General features: G+C 42.1%; 1 protein-coding gene across 1 annotated transcript in view; it reads right to left on the bottom strand.

Annotated features, from left to right (window-relative positions):
* FBXL16 (F-box and leucine rich repeat protein 16) overlaps positions 1 to 11,524 on the bottom strand; it is a 68,680-nt gene extending 57,156 nt beyond the window's left edge. The window contains exon 1 of the mRNA XM_089655749.1: positions 10,869 to 11,524. The gene's annotated coding sequence lies outside the window, so the exon portion shown is untranslated. The remainder of the gene's footprint in view (positions 1 to 10,868) is intronic.
* Between the last annotated feature and the right edge of the window lie 1,994 nt (positions 11,525 to 13,518).

Below are 13,518 nucleotides of genomic sequence, written 5' to 3' on the forward strand. Positions count from 1 at the left end.
ACAGGAAACTCTTCATTTAATGATTGTGTACATAGAGGTCCCTGACGGAGTGCATTTTTATTCACATGGCGCATAGTGGTGATATCTTAACTTGCAGTGCTAAAACAAAGTAAAGATGAAATTACCAAGTGGAAGGCAACTTATGAATGTTTTCTGAAAATTTCTCTACCACTTTTGCCTCCCATCTTTCCCAACTGAGCTCCTATAACCCACCATTATCTTCCGCCACTCCATACTTACCTAGTTCTTGCCACCACAACCCACCACAATGATCACATCCTGAGACTTTTTTTTTCTAAAACCCACAAAGGTCCTGTAAAACCCCACAGACTTCAGTGGGAGCTGTCTTTCAAAGCATCTCCTGGCCCTATGAGGTCTACAAGGTTCTACTGTGCTTATAAGGACTTTGAGTCTATAGGGTTCTACTGTGCATGTATGGACTTTCAGCCTATGGAGTTCTACTGCACATGTAGGGTATTTTGAGTCTCTGGGGTTCTACTACGCATGCAGGGACCTTGGGTCTATTGGGTTCTACTACACATGTAAGGACTTTGAGTCTATGGGGGTTCTACTACGCATGCAGGGACTTTGGGTCTATGGGGGTTCTACTACACATATAAGGACTTTGAGTCTCTGGGGGTTCTACTACACATGTAGGGACTTTGAGTCTATGGGGGTTCTACTACACATGTAAGGACTTTGAGTCTATGGGGGTTGTACTACACATGTAGGGACTTTGGGTCTTTGGGATTCTACTACATATCAAGGTGGATACAAATCGACGGTTTAAAAATAATAATTAAAAAATATGATTTATTTTATTTCAATTTGATTTTTTTTATCTTTATCAAATTTAATTTCATAAAATGCTTTTGGATTAAAAATATATCTAAAGATAGTTTTCTATGTAAAATACATTAATAATTCCTCCTAGATTGTAAGATCTAACAAGCCGGACCCTCTGTTTCCTCTTGTACCAAATTGTATTGTAACTGTAACGTTTACCTTCATTTTGTAAAGCGCTGCGCAAACTGTTGGTGCTATATAAATCCTGGATAATAATAATAATAATAATATAATAATAATAATTTAGTTTATTCAGCATGAAATGGAGCGTAGTTATGTAGCATGAGGCTGTATATTCTGCAATATTTACATTTTTTGTAAACTCATTCAATGAATCCAAGCTCGGCAAGCTGAGATAGTATGCACTGCATTGATACATTCACACAATTTCATAGTAACCACGAGAAAAAACATGAAATAAAAGAATTTGAGTCGTTCTCCAACTATGTGTGCTTAACCTAATAACCTAAAATCAGTTCTGATATCGCTGTTTTACTAACCTGACAACTTATTATTCTAAAAAGAAAACCTTCATTTGGTTTGCAAATATTAAAGATTCTAACTACCAGCAAGAATGAGTCAGATTCCTTACATTTAAAGAGCACCTGTCATTTTAGATCCATCATGGCAGTTAGTGGGCATCCACTCACCTGCTGCCACCACCTCCCTCACCTTGTTGTGTCACTGCCGCATCACCAGCTATCCCATTAAAGTGAATGGGACTGTCGGTGAGTCAACAGCGGGTCAGAGGAGGAGCCGCTGCGGGACAGAGATGACAGTTACGCTTTAAAAAGTATGATTTAAATCGGATCTTTTCACTAGTGATTTAAATCATGATTTAAATCAAATCCACCCTGCTACATATGCAGGGACTTTGGGTCTTTTGGATCCTACTACACATGTAGGGACTTTGGGTCTATGGGATTCTACTACACATGTAGAGACTTTGGGTCTTTGGGATTGTACTAAACATGTAGGGACTTTGGGTCTATGGGATTCTACTAAACATGTAGGGACTTTGGGTCTATGGGATTCTATTACACATGTAGGGACTTTGGGTCTATGGGATTCTACTACACATGTAGGGACTTTGGGTCTTTGGGATTGTACTAAACATGTAGGGACTTTGGGTCTATGGGATTCTACTAAACATGTAGGGACTTTGGGTCTATGGGATTCTATTACACATGTAGGGACTTTGGGTCTTTGGGATTGTACTAAACATGTAGGGACTTTGGGTCTATGGGATTCTACTACACATGTAGGGACTTTGGGTCTATGGGATTCTACTACACATGTAGGGACTTTGGGTTTATGGGATTCTACTACACACTCAGTGTCTTTAAATCTATAGGGTTCTGCTACATAAGCAGGACCTTTGGGTCTATGGAGTTCTACTACATACAGTATGTAGGGACTTTGAGTCTATGCAGTGCATTACACACATAGTAGTCTACTATGCATGCATGGACTTTCAGCTTATGGGGTTCTGCTGCACATGTAAGGACTTTGAGTCTCTGCGGTTCAACTATGCATGCAGGGATTTTAGGTCTATTGAGTTTTACGACACATGTAAGAACTTTGAGTCTATGGGGTGCTGCTGCACATGTATAGGCTTTGAGTCTATGGGGTTCTACTACACATGTAGGGAAGGGACTGTGAGTCTATGGGGTGCCATTACACACACAGTAGTCTACTATGCATGTATGGATTTCAGTCTTTGGGGTTCTACTGCACATGTAAGGACTTTGAGTCTAAGGGGTTCTGCTCCACATGTATAGGCTTTGAGTCTATGGGGTTCTACTACACATGTAGGGACTTTGGGTCTATAGTATTCTACTACACATGTAGGGACTTTGAGGTGGGACATGGATGGAGTGCAAGAACTACTTAAGTATGGAGTTGTAGACAGGGAGTTCAAAACTTCAAAAGTTTCCTTACTCTTTCAAGCATATCTATAGCCAAAACCTGTCCAGGTTTACTGCTATCAGCCAAAACCTGTCCGGGTTCAAGCGTATCTATAGCCAAAACCTGTCCAGGTTTACTGCTATCAACCAAACCTGTCCGGGTTCAAGCGTATCTATAGCCAAAACCTGTCCGGGTTTACTGCTATCTATTGCCCATAGCTCTATTAGATAAATTTCTCTTCCTTTCCTGTCATGGTGACAATATGTCCACTAGAAAGGAATTGAGGAAACATTTGCAACAGAGACACAGATGGGTTCTAGCCTTCCCCTATTCTACTAAAAGCTGACCTCCAGCCTTCCCTTCAGTCTTGGACAATTGTACATGCTCCTCTTCCGTAATGAAAGTACATGCTCTGCTTTCACTACATACTGTGAACCTCTTACAATGTGCATTAGCACCTGCAGCTAGTCAGATAGAGCCTGACTCTTTTCCTGGCTGGAGGCAGAGTGGTATACTGTGGAATGCAAAGTCCTGTACATGAGGAAGATGAAGTAATATCTCCTCAAATAAATGGCCCAACAAAGGAGGGAAAATTCTACAGTTCAGGACTCAGCAGCCTTCCTGCATCTAACAGAAAAGGGACATTCTTTTGGGGATGGTGAGGTGTACAATTTGGACAGAGAGGACAGCTGGCTCAGAAGGGGCGGAAAGAGACCACCTATTTCAAACTTGAGCAACCACCTTTAAAAAGGGATGGGGGCCTTCAACACCATCTGTCTTCCACATATAATGTTCTTAAACATCTCTAACCCACCAATTTTAGAGCAGTTGAAACCTTCATCCATGTGACTCGAAAAGTTAGCACCTATGCAGACTTCCGGGCACTAAGGATGGAATTATATAACAAGAGCAGGGAGATCCCACAACGTTTACACACCCCAACCTGTTCAAAGATAATCAATATCTGCCTTGACACATTCTGTGGTGACTGGATAGAAGTATTGGTGCTACCTGTGTGGACATAAATGCCAGGTTTTGTTCCTGACACTCAACAGAATTTTAGAAGTAGCTTAGATAAGCTACAAAATATATTTCAATATTCCAGCACAAGTCCAGTTGTCCATGACTTGGATAAATGAGAGCCTTCCCAGTTATACTGCACTAGACCTTTTATCCAACCACTAAATGATAACACTCATTATTTCAAAGAGCCAGCATGAAGGAAAAGTACTAGTGAGTTTAAAGGGAAAGTGAAGTTTAAAGTGAAGGGAAAGAAAAGTACTAGTGAGTTTAAACAATCATTTTGGTCCATGGAAATGTAACTAAAGGAATGGCTGGGTGTGTCCTTTACCTATATACTGTACTTTGGCAAAAAGGTGTCTCATCTGTCTACACTACATCTACTCTGTTTACTCTACTCGTCGTCTATTCTGTCTACTCTACTGTTTGTCTATTTTGTCTACTCTACTCTACGTCTATTCTGTCTACTCTTCGTCTATTCTGTCTACTCTACTCTATGTCTATTCTGTCTACTCTACCCTACGTCTATTCTGTCTACTCCACTCTTCGTCTATTCTGTCTACTCTTCGTCTATTCTGTCTACTCTTCGTCTATTCTGTCTACTCCACTCTTCGTCTATTCTGTCTACTCTACTCTACGTCTATTCTGTCTACTCTACCCTACGTCTATTCTGTCTACTCTTCGTCTATTCTGTCTACTCTACTCTACGTCTATTCTGTCTACTCTACCCTATGTCTATCTGTCTACTCTACTCTACGTCTATTCTGTCTACTCTTCGTCTATTCTGTCTACTCCACTCTTCGTCTATTCTGTCTACTCCACTCTTCGTCTATTCTGTCTACTCTACTCTACGTCTATTCTGTCTACTCTACCCTATGTCTATCTGTCTACTCTACTCTACGTCTATTCTGTCTACTCTTCGTCTATTCTGTCTACTCCACTCTTCGTCTATTCTGTCTACTCTACTCTACGTCTATTCTGTCTACTCTACCCTACGTCTATCTGTCTACTCTACTCGTCGTCTATTCTGTCTACTCCACTCTTCGCCTATTCTGTCTACTCTACCCTACGCCTATTCTGTCTACTCTACCCTACGTCTATCAGTCTACTCTACTCGTCGTCTACTCTGTCTACTATACTCGTCGTCTATTCTGTCTACTCTACCCTACGTCTATTCTGTCTACTCTACATCTATTCTGTCTACTCTACTCGTCGTCTAATCCGTCTACTCTACTCTACATCTACTGTGTCTACTATACCCTACGTCTATTCCGTCTACTCTACTCATCATCTATTCTGTCTACTCTACTCTACATCTACTCTGTCTACTTTACTCTACTCTACTCTACATCTACTCTGTCTACTCTACGTCTACTCTTTGTCTACTCTGTCTACTCTACGTCTGTTGTGTCCACTCTACATCTCTTCTGTTTACTGTTCATCTATTCTGTCTATTCTACTCTATGTCTATTCTGTCTATTCTACTCTATGTCTATTCTGTCTATTCTATTCTATGTCTATTCTGTCTATTCTGCTCTACATCTATTTTGTCTACTCTACTCTACATCTATTCTGTCTACATCTGTTTTGTTTACTCTACTCTACTCTACGTCTATTCTGTCTACTCTACTCAACGTCTACTCTACAACTACTCTGCCTATTCCTCTCTAAATGTATTCTGTCTACTCTATGTCTACTCCACGTCTATCCTGTCTACTCTGTGTCTATCCTATCTACTCTCTGTCTACTGTCTACTCTACATCTACTCTGTCCACTCTACTCTACATCTATTCTGTCTACAGTACTCTACGCCTATCCTGTCTACTCTTTACTCTACTATACATCTACTGTCTACTTACTTCAGCGCCCACGTCAGTGTGTTTCTTTACTCTGTATGTAGTTTGTCAAATACCTCTACATTTGCCAGTTGGGGAGAATTCCCCTCACTCCCATTTTAGATGGGAAGTAATTTAAAATCTCTTTAACAGAGGTACAATCAAAAGCAAGTTAGCTACAGTATGAAGGAGTTAGAACGTTGTTTTTATTGCAGGATGTGTCATCCTGCTGGGACTTCTTGCTTTCCCCATTCCTTGTACCGGTGTCACAGGGACAGGAAGTGAGGGATGAAAACCTCAAAAGGGCCACAGACAGAAATAAAAACCTAAAAGAAATATTAACTTTCCCTGACTCTAGTGAAAACAACCACCATATGTTGGTGATGATATAGTACATGTCTTCTGTAAGTGAATCAATAGAATGCAATTTTTTTTAACTACATTAAAATAAAATCACCTTAAAGTGGTTGTAAACCTCAGATATGAAATATGAGCAAAGCATATCCCTCTATAGTGTGTACTTATCTCAATTAAGAGCACTAAGTGTCATTTTTGTCTGCTGCCTTGTTCCTCTGCTATCAGCATGAGTCCCTTCTGATGAGTTTTCCTGATACCAAGAGATAAATGGTGACAGGGGAGGGACCTCCAGCAGATTGACAGCCTCTGCGTGCTGTGTGGACAGGGGTGTACCTCTTCCCTCCAATCACCTCTCAGAGCTCTCCTCACTGAGCTCTGCAGAGTGTAACTTCAGCTCTCTGCCCCATTTTTTCTGAACTCTCAGACAAGCTTTTTATATTCTGACTTTGAACAAATGTGGAGAAGAGAATACTACAGATAAACAGGTACAACGTATGCAGGAGGATTTGTTTCATCGCTGTGTATCACCTGAGGCCAGTCACTTCACTGGGTATATGTAAGAGTTTACAACCACTTTAAAAGAGAGGTGAACTTTAAAACAAGGTGAGTTGATCTGTTTTGCCTCCTTCCCCAACCTAACCTAACCCACTCTCCCTCTCCACAGATACATACTTACCTCCATTTGAAAGCTGCAATTCCACTGTTTGTATACATCCAATGTTGCAAATCTTCACTGTCCTGCCCACATTTGTGTACATAGGCAAAGACAGTTCCATAGAAGTCTATAGGTTTGTGCCTGGAGACAATCAAAGATAATCCCCGAGAGGTCAATAGGATTGTGTTCCAAGGCTGAAGATCATCCCATTGAAGTCTATAGAATTGTGTTTCAAGGTCAGAGATGATCAAAGATGATCCCATATAAGTCTATAGTCCAGTGTCCCAAGGCCGGAGCTGGCTGGAAAAAAATCTCATAGAAGTCTAATGGACTGTGCCCAAAGGCCAGAGATAATCAGAGACAATTCACAGAAATCTACAGGACTGTGTCCCAAGGTTGGAGACAATCTTATAGAAGTCTATAGGACTGTGTCCTAAGGCCAGTGATGATCAGAGACCATTCATAAAAGTCTGCAGGACTGTGTTCCAAGAAGAAGAAGTTCTAAGACGATCCCACTAAAGTTTATAGTACTGTGTCCGAAGACCAGAGATGGCTGGAGAAGATCATATAGAATCTATAGAACTGTTTCCAAAGGCCAGCAATGATTGGAGACGGTCCATAGACGTCTATAGTACTGTGTCTCAAGGCTGGAAATGATCAAAGATGATCCCATAGAAATTTATATGATTGTGTCCCATGGCCTTAGATGATCCAATAGAAGTATATAATACTGTGTCTCCAAGACCAGGAAAGTTCAAAGAAGATCCCATAGAAGACACTAGTGCTGTGTCCCAAGGCCAAATATGATTAAAGATGATTCCATAGACATCTATAGGACTGTGCCCCATGGTTAGATATGATTGGAGACAATCCATAGAAATCTATAGGCCAGAGATGATCCCATAGAAGTCTATAGGCCAGAAATGGTTGCATAGAAGTCTATAGGGACTGTGTCCCATGGTCAGATATGATTGGAGACAATCCATAGAAGTCTTTAGGCCAGAGATGATCCCATAGAAGTCTATAGGCCGGAGATGATCCCATAGACGTCTACAGGCTGGAGATGATCCCATAGAAGTCTATAGGCCGGAGATGATCCTATAGAAGTCAATAGGCTGAAGATGATCCCATGGAAGTCAATAGGCCAGAGATGATCCCATAGAAGCCTATAGACCAGAGATGATCCCATAGAAGCATATACGCGAGAGATGATCCCATAGAAGCATATAGGCCAGAGATGATCCCATAGAAGCATATACGCGAGAGATGATCCCATAGAAGCATATAGGCCAGAGATGATCCCATAGATGTCTGTAGGCCAGAGATGATCCCATAGAAGTCTACAGGCCATGGATGATCCCAAAGAAGTCTACAGGACATGGATGATCCCAAAGAAGTCTATAGGCTCTGGATGATCCCATAGAAGTCTATATGCCGTAGATGATCCCACAGAAATCTATTGCCTGGAGATGATCCCAAAGAAGTCTACAGGCAAGAAATGATCCCAAAGAAGTCTACAGGCCAGAGATGATCCCATAGAAGTCTATAGGCTGGAGATGATCCCATAGATGTCTATAGGCCAGAGATGATCCCATAGAAGGGTATAGGTCAGAGATGATCCCACAGAAGTCTATGGTTCTGGACCACTAGTTGGCTCATACTGACTGAAAACAACTGATTCTGCCAGCATTTTATCCTGTAATCTCAGCAGTAGCCTCACAAGAGTCCAATCACCTGCAAGGAGTGACCTGTCCACCTACTGAGTACAAGACCCGAATACCTGTCCCATAGAAAATACATGGAGCGACCACACACAGAAGCTAAAAATTAATAACTTGCTGGTGTGGATGATTAGTCTGAGGAGAGGTCTATGACCTAATACCTGTGTATTAACAGGAGGGGAGAGGTCTGTGTTCTGATACCTGTGTATTAACAGGAGGGGAGAGGAGAGGTCTATGACCTAATACCTGTGTATTAACAGGAGGGGAGAGGTCTGTGTCCTGATACCCGTGTATTAACAGGAGGGGAGAGGTCTGTGTCCTGATACCCGTGTATTAACAGGAGGGGAGAGGTCTGTGTCCTGATACCTGTGTATTAACAGGAGGGGAGAGGTCTGTGTTCTGATACCTGTGTATTAACAGGAGGGGAGAGGAGAGGTCTGTGACCTGATACCTGTGAATTAGGAGGAGGTGGGAGGTTTGTGTACTGATACCTGTGTATTAGGAGGAGAGGAGAGGTCTGTGACTTTATACCTGTGTATTAGGAGGAGGGGAGAGATCTGTTTCCTGATACCTGTGTATTATGAGGTGAAATACCTGTGTATTGGGAGGGCAGAAATCTGTGCCCTGATACCTGTGTATAAGAAGGAAAGGTATGTGATATGATTCCTGTGTATAAGGAGGAGAGGCGAGGTCTGTATCCTGATACCTGTGTATTAGGAGGAGGGAAGAGGAGAGGTTTGTGTCCTGATACCTGTGTATTAGGAGGGGAGATACCTGTGTATTAGGAGGGGAGAGGTCTGTGCCCTGATATCTTTGTATAAGCAGGAGTGGAGAGGTCTGTGACGTGATTCCTGTATATTAGGAGGAGAGGCAAGGTTTGTGTCCTGATACCTGTGTATTAGGAATGGGGAAGAGGAGAGGTCAGTGACCTGATACCTGTGCATTAGGAGGAGGGGAGAGGTCTGTGTGCTGATATTTGTGTATTAGGAGGAGGGAGAGGTCTGTGTCCTGATACCTGTGTATTAGGAGGAACGGTCTATTTCCTGAAACCAGTTATAGTTGACTCTGTATATTAGGGACATATTTAGTGGTAGGTGACTGTATATTAGGATTAGGTGTGTATAGGTAGGTGGCTCTGTATATTAGGGCTAAGTGTGTAGGTAGGTGACTATGCATGGTAGGAATAGGTCTAGTGTTAGTTGACTTTGTATATTAGGGATAGATCTAGTGGGAAGGGAGTCTGTATATTAGGGCTAGGTGTTTAGGTAGGTGATTCTGTATATTAGGCATAGGTCTAGGGTAGGTGACTCAGTGTTAGGGATAGGTCTAGGGTAGGTGTATAGTATGGATAGGTGTGTATAAGTGGGTGGCTCTGTCTATTAGGGCTAGGTGTGTAGGTAGGTGACCCTGTATATTTGGGATAGATCTAGTGGTAGGTAACTCTGTATAGAAGGAATAGGTGTGTAGGTAGGTGACTCTGTATATTAGGGATAGGTCTAGCATAGGTGACTCTGTATATAAGGAATAGATTTAGTGGTAAATGACACTGTACAGTAGTAACAGGTCTGTAGGTAGGTGACTCTGTATATAAGGGATAGGTCTAGCATAGGTGACGCTGTATATTAAGGATGCTTTTGGCAGTTGGTGACTCTGTCTGTTAGGGCTAGTTGTGTAGGTAAGTGACTCTGCATATTGGGGATAAGTCTAGCGGTAAGTGACTTTGTATATTAGGGGTAGATCTAGTGGTAGGTGCCTGTATATTAGGGCTAGATGTGTAGGTAGGTGACTCTGTATATTAGGGATGAGTCTAGTGATAGGTGACTATAAGTTAGGGCTAGGTGTGTAGATAGGTGACTGTCTATTAGATGTGTAGGGAGGTGACTCTGTATATTGGGGATGAGTCTAGCAGTAAGTGACTTTGTATATTAGGGATAGATCTAGTGGTAGGTGCCTGTATATTAGGGCTAGATGTGTAGGTAGGTGACTCTGTATATTAGGGATGAGTCTGGTGGTAGGTGGTTCTCTATATTAGGTATAGCTCTAGTGGTAGGTGACTGTATGTTAGGGATGAGTCTGGTGGTAGGTGGTTCTCTATATTAGGTATAGCTCTAGTGGTAGGTGACTGTATATTAGGGATGAGTCTAGCGATAGGTGATTATAAGTTAGGGCTAGGTGTGTAGATAGGTGACTGTCTATTAGATGTGTAGGGAGGTGACTCTGTATATTGGGGATGAGTCTAGCGGTAAGTGACTTTGTATATTAGGGGTAGATCTCGTGGTAGGTGCCTGCATATTAGGGCTAGATGTGTAGGTCGGTGACTCTGTATTAGGTGTGTAGGGAGGTGACTGTGTATTAGTTGTGTAGGGAGGTGACTGTGTATTAGTTGTGTAGGGAGGTGACTGTGTATTAGTTGTGTAGGGAGGTGACTGTGTATTAGGTGTGTAGGGAGGTGTATGGCCTGTATATAAGGCAGATGAGTGAAGACATCAGACAATATGGAAGACATGTACAATCACCAAATCTTACCGTCAACAGTGCCGGCTCAGCTCACGGCATCATTCCTCTCCGTTCTCCGGGGGGGTCACACAGGTACTGATGGGGGCCACACACACCTTCCTTCCTGGGAGCCCCCCGGCCTTGAATGAAGAGGGGGGTCCCCAGCCTTGTAGGAAGAAGAAGAGGGGGGGTCCGAAGACGACAATTCCCCCGATCTCCACACTAGACCATCAGCCTCCAAAATAGGTCACGCCAACATCCCGTATCCCAGAACGCCTTGCAGCCGGCGGAGATGACAGCCCGAGACGCTGGAAATCCACAGGGATCCCAGCTCAGCCCGGGGGTCCCATTCACCCCAACGCCAAGGATCTGTCGTAAGCGGGAGGTGGAGGAGGGGGGGGGGCGACAGCTGGAGACACTCGCAGGTGCAAAGACACAAGATGGAGCCAATCCAAGGAAGAGGAGGATAAAAAAGCACAATCCTTTAAATAATGGCTTGGAGGGGAATCAGATCTCCTTACCCAGCAGGCAGCGTCGGCGTCACGGAGAGCGATGGGTAAAAGCCGACATGAAAAGCCGAGGACTCCCCACCCTCTGTCACACACGCACACACATACACACACAGGGTGTCAAACAGCTCTCTGGTTAAAGAGACATCACCATCATTATCAATAATACATGACTCCAGGCTGGCCTCCTCCCTTTCTGTCGCTCCCCTCCGCCCCCTCCTCTCCTCTGTCACTGTCCCTCCTCCTCCTTAGCAGTACAGAAATCAGAAAGTAAGGTGCCTATTACATGCCAATCTGAGCCCCCCCCCCCTTCTGGAGGGGCAGACGAAGAGCGGATTGCTCCTCAGAAATGAAACAAATCAGAGGCTTATTTAATAAGAGCAACCATGGGCAGCTCCTGTTTGGAGCCCGATATTTGCAGACGATGGGACACTGTGCTAGCATTGCGCGCCATCATGAGCGAAAATGAGCATTTGCGTTTGGATGCGGAAATTCTGCACAGCAGTGGAGAATCTTTGCAACTAGTGGATGTAAAAGAAAAAAAATACATTGGATGAACTGATAGATATGGTTGCATGTTTGGTTTTTGGACAGTGAAAAAAAAAGATACATCATACAAACTGATACATTGTATAGATTGATACATCATTAAAAAGACACACTGTACAAATATATACACTAGACAAACCAATACACCATAGAAACCGATACATCATAGAAATCAATACATCATACAAAACCAATACATCATAGAAATCAATACATCATAAAAAATGGATACTTCATAGAAATCAAGACATCATACAAACCGATATATCATAGAAATCAATACATCATACAAAACCAATACATCTTACAAAACCTATAAATCAATACATTGTACAAACCAATACATCGTACAAACTGATACATCACAGAAATCACTACATCGTACAAACCAATACATCTTAGAAATCAATACATCGTATAAACTGATATATCATAGAAATCAATACATCATACAAAACCAATACATCATAGAAATCAATACATCATAAAAAATGGATACTTCATAGAAATCAAGACATTGTACAAACCGATATATCATAGAAATCAATACATCATACAAAAGCAATACATCATACAAAACCGATAAATCAATACATTGTACAAACCAATACATCTTAGAAATCAATATATTGTACAAACTGATACATTATAGAAATTAATACATTGTACAAACCAATATATCATAGCGATAAATACATCATACAAAACCAGATACATCATAGAAATCAATGCATTGTACAAACCAATACATCGTACAAACTGATACATCACAGAAATCAATACATCATACAAAACTGATACATTATAGAAATCAATACATTGTACAAAGCGATACATCACAGAAATCAAAACATCATACAAATCAATGCACCATAGAGATCAATACATCATACCAACTGATATATCATAGAGATCAATACATCGTACAAACCGATATATCATAGACATTAGTACATCATTCAGCACTGATAAATCATAGAAATCAATACATTGTACAAAGTGATTCATCATAGAAATCAATACATCATACAAAACTGATACATAAAAGAGATCAATACATCATACAAACTGATACATTATAGAAATCAATACATCATAGAAATCAATACATTGTAAAAACCAGTATATCATATAAATCAATACATCATACAAAACCCAATACATCATAGAAATCAATACATCATCCCGCCCAGCAAGCCAAGGTCCTTGGCGTCATTCTGGACTCAAACCTTTCCTTCCAACCTCATGTCAAATCACTCACAAATACATGCAGGCTCCACCTTCGCAACATCGCCAAAATACGCTCCTTCCTTACCCCAGACACCACTAAACTACTCGTTCACTCCCTGATTATCTCACGCCTTGACTACTGCAACTCCCTCCTCACCGGCCTACCCCAGTGCAAACTCACCCCGCTTCAGACCATCCTGAACTCAGCTGCCAGACTCATCCACCTCACCAGCCGCTCCACCTCTGCCACCCCCCTCTGCCTCTCCCTCCACTGGCTCCCCATTGCCCAACGCATTAAATTCAAACTGCTCACTCTGACCTATAAAGCCATTCACAACACTGCCCCTAACTACCTCACCGACCTGATTCCCAAGTACCACCCTACCCGTACC

This window comes from Staurois parvus, unplaced genomic scaffold (genome assembly GCF_062004578.1).
Source record: "Staurois parvus isolate SC_StPar_1 unplaced genomic scaffold, SC_StPar_1.0 ptg000867l, whole genome shotgun sequence".
Taxonomy (NCBI): Eukaryota; Metazoa; Chordata; class Amphibia; order Anura; family Ranidae; genus Staurois; species Staurois parvus.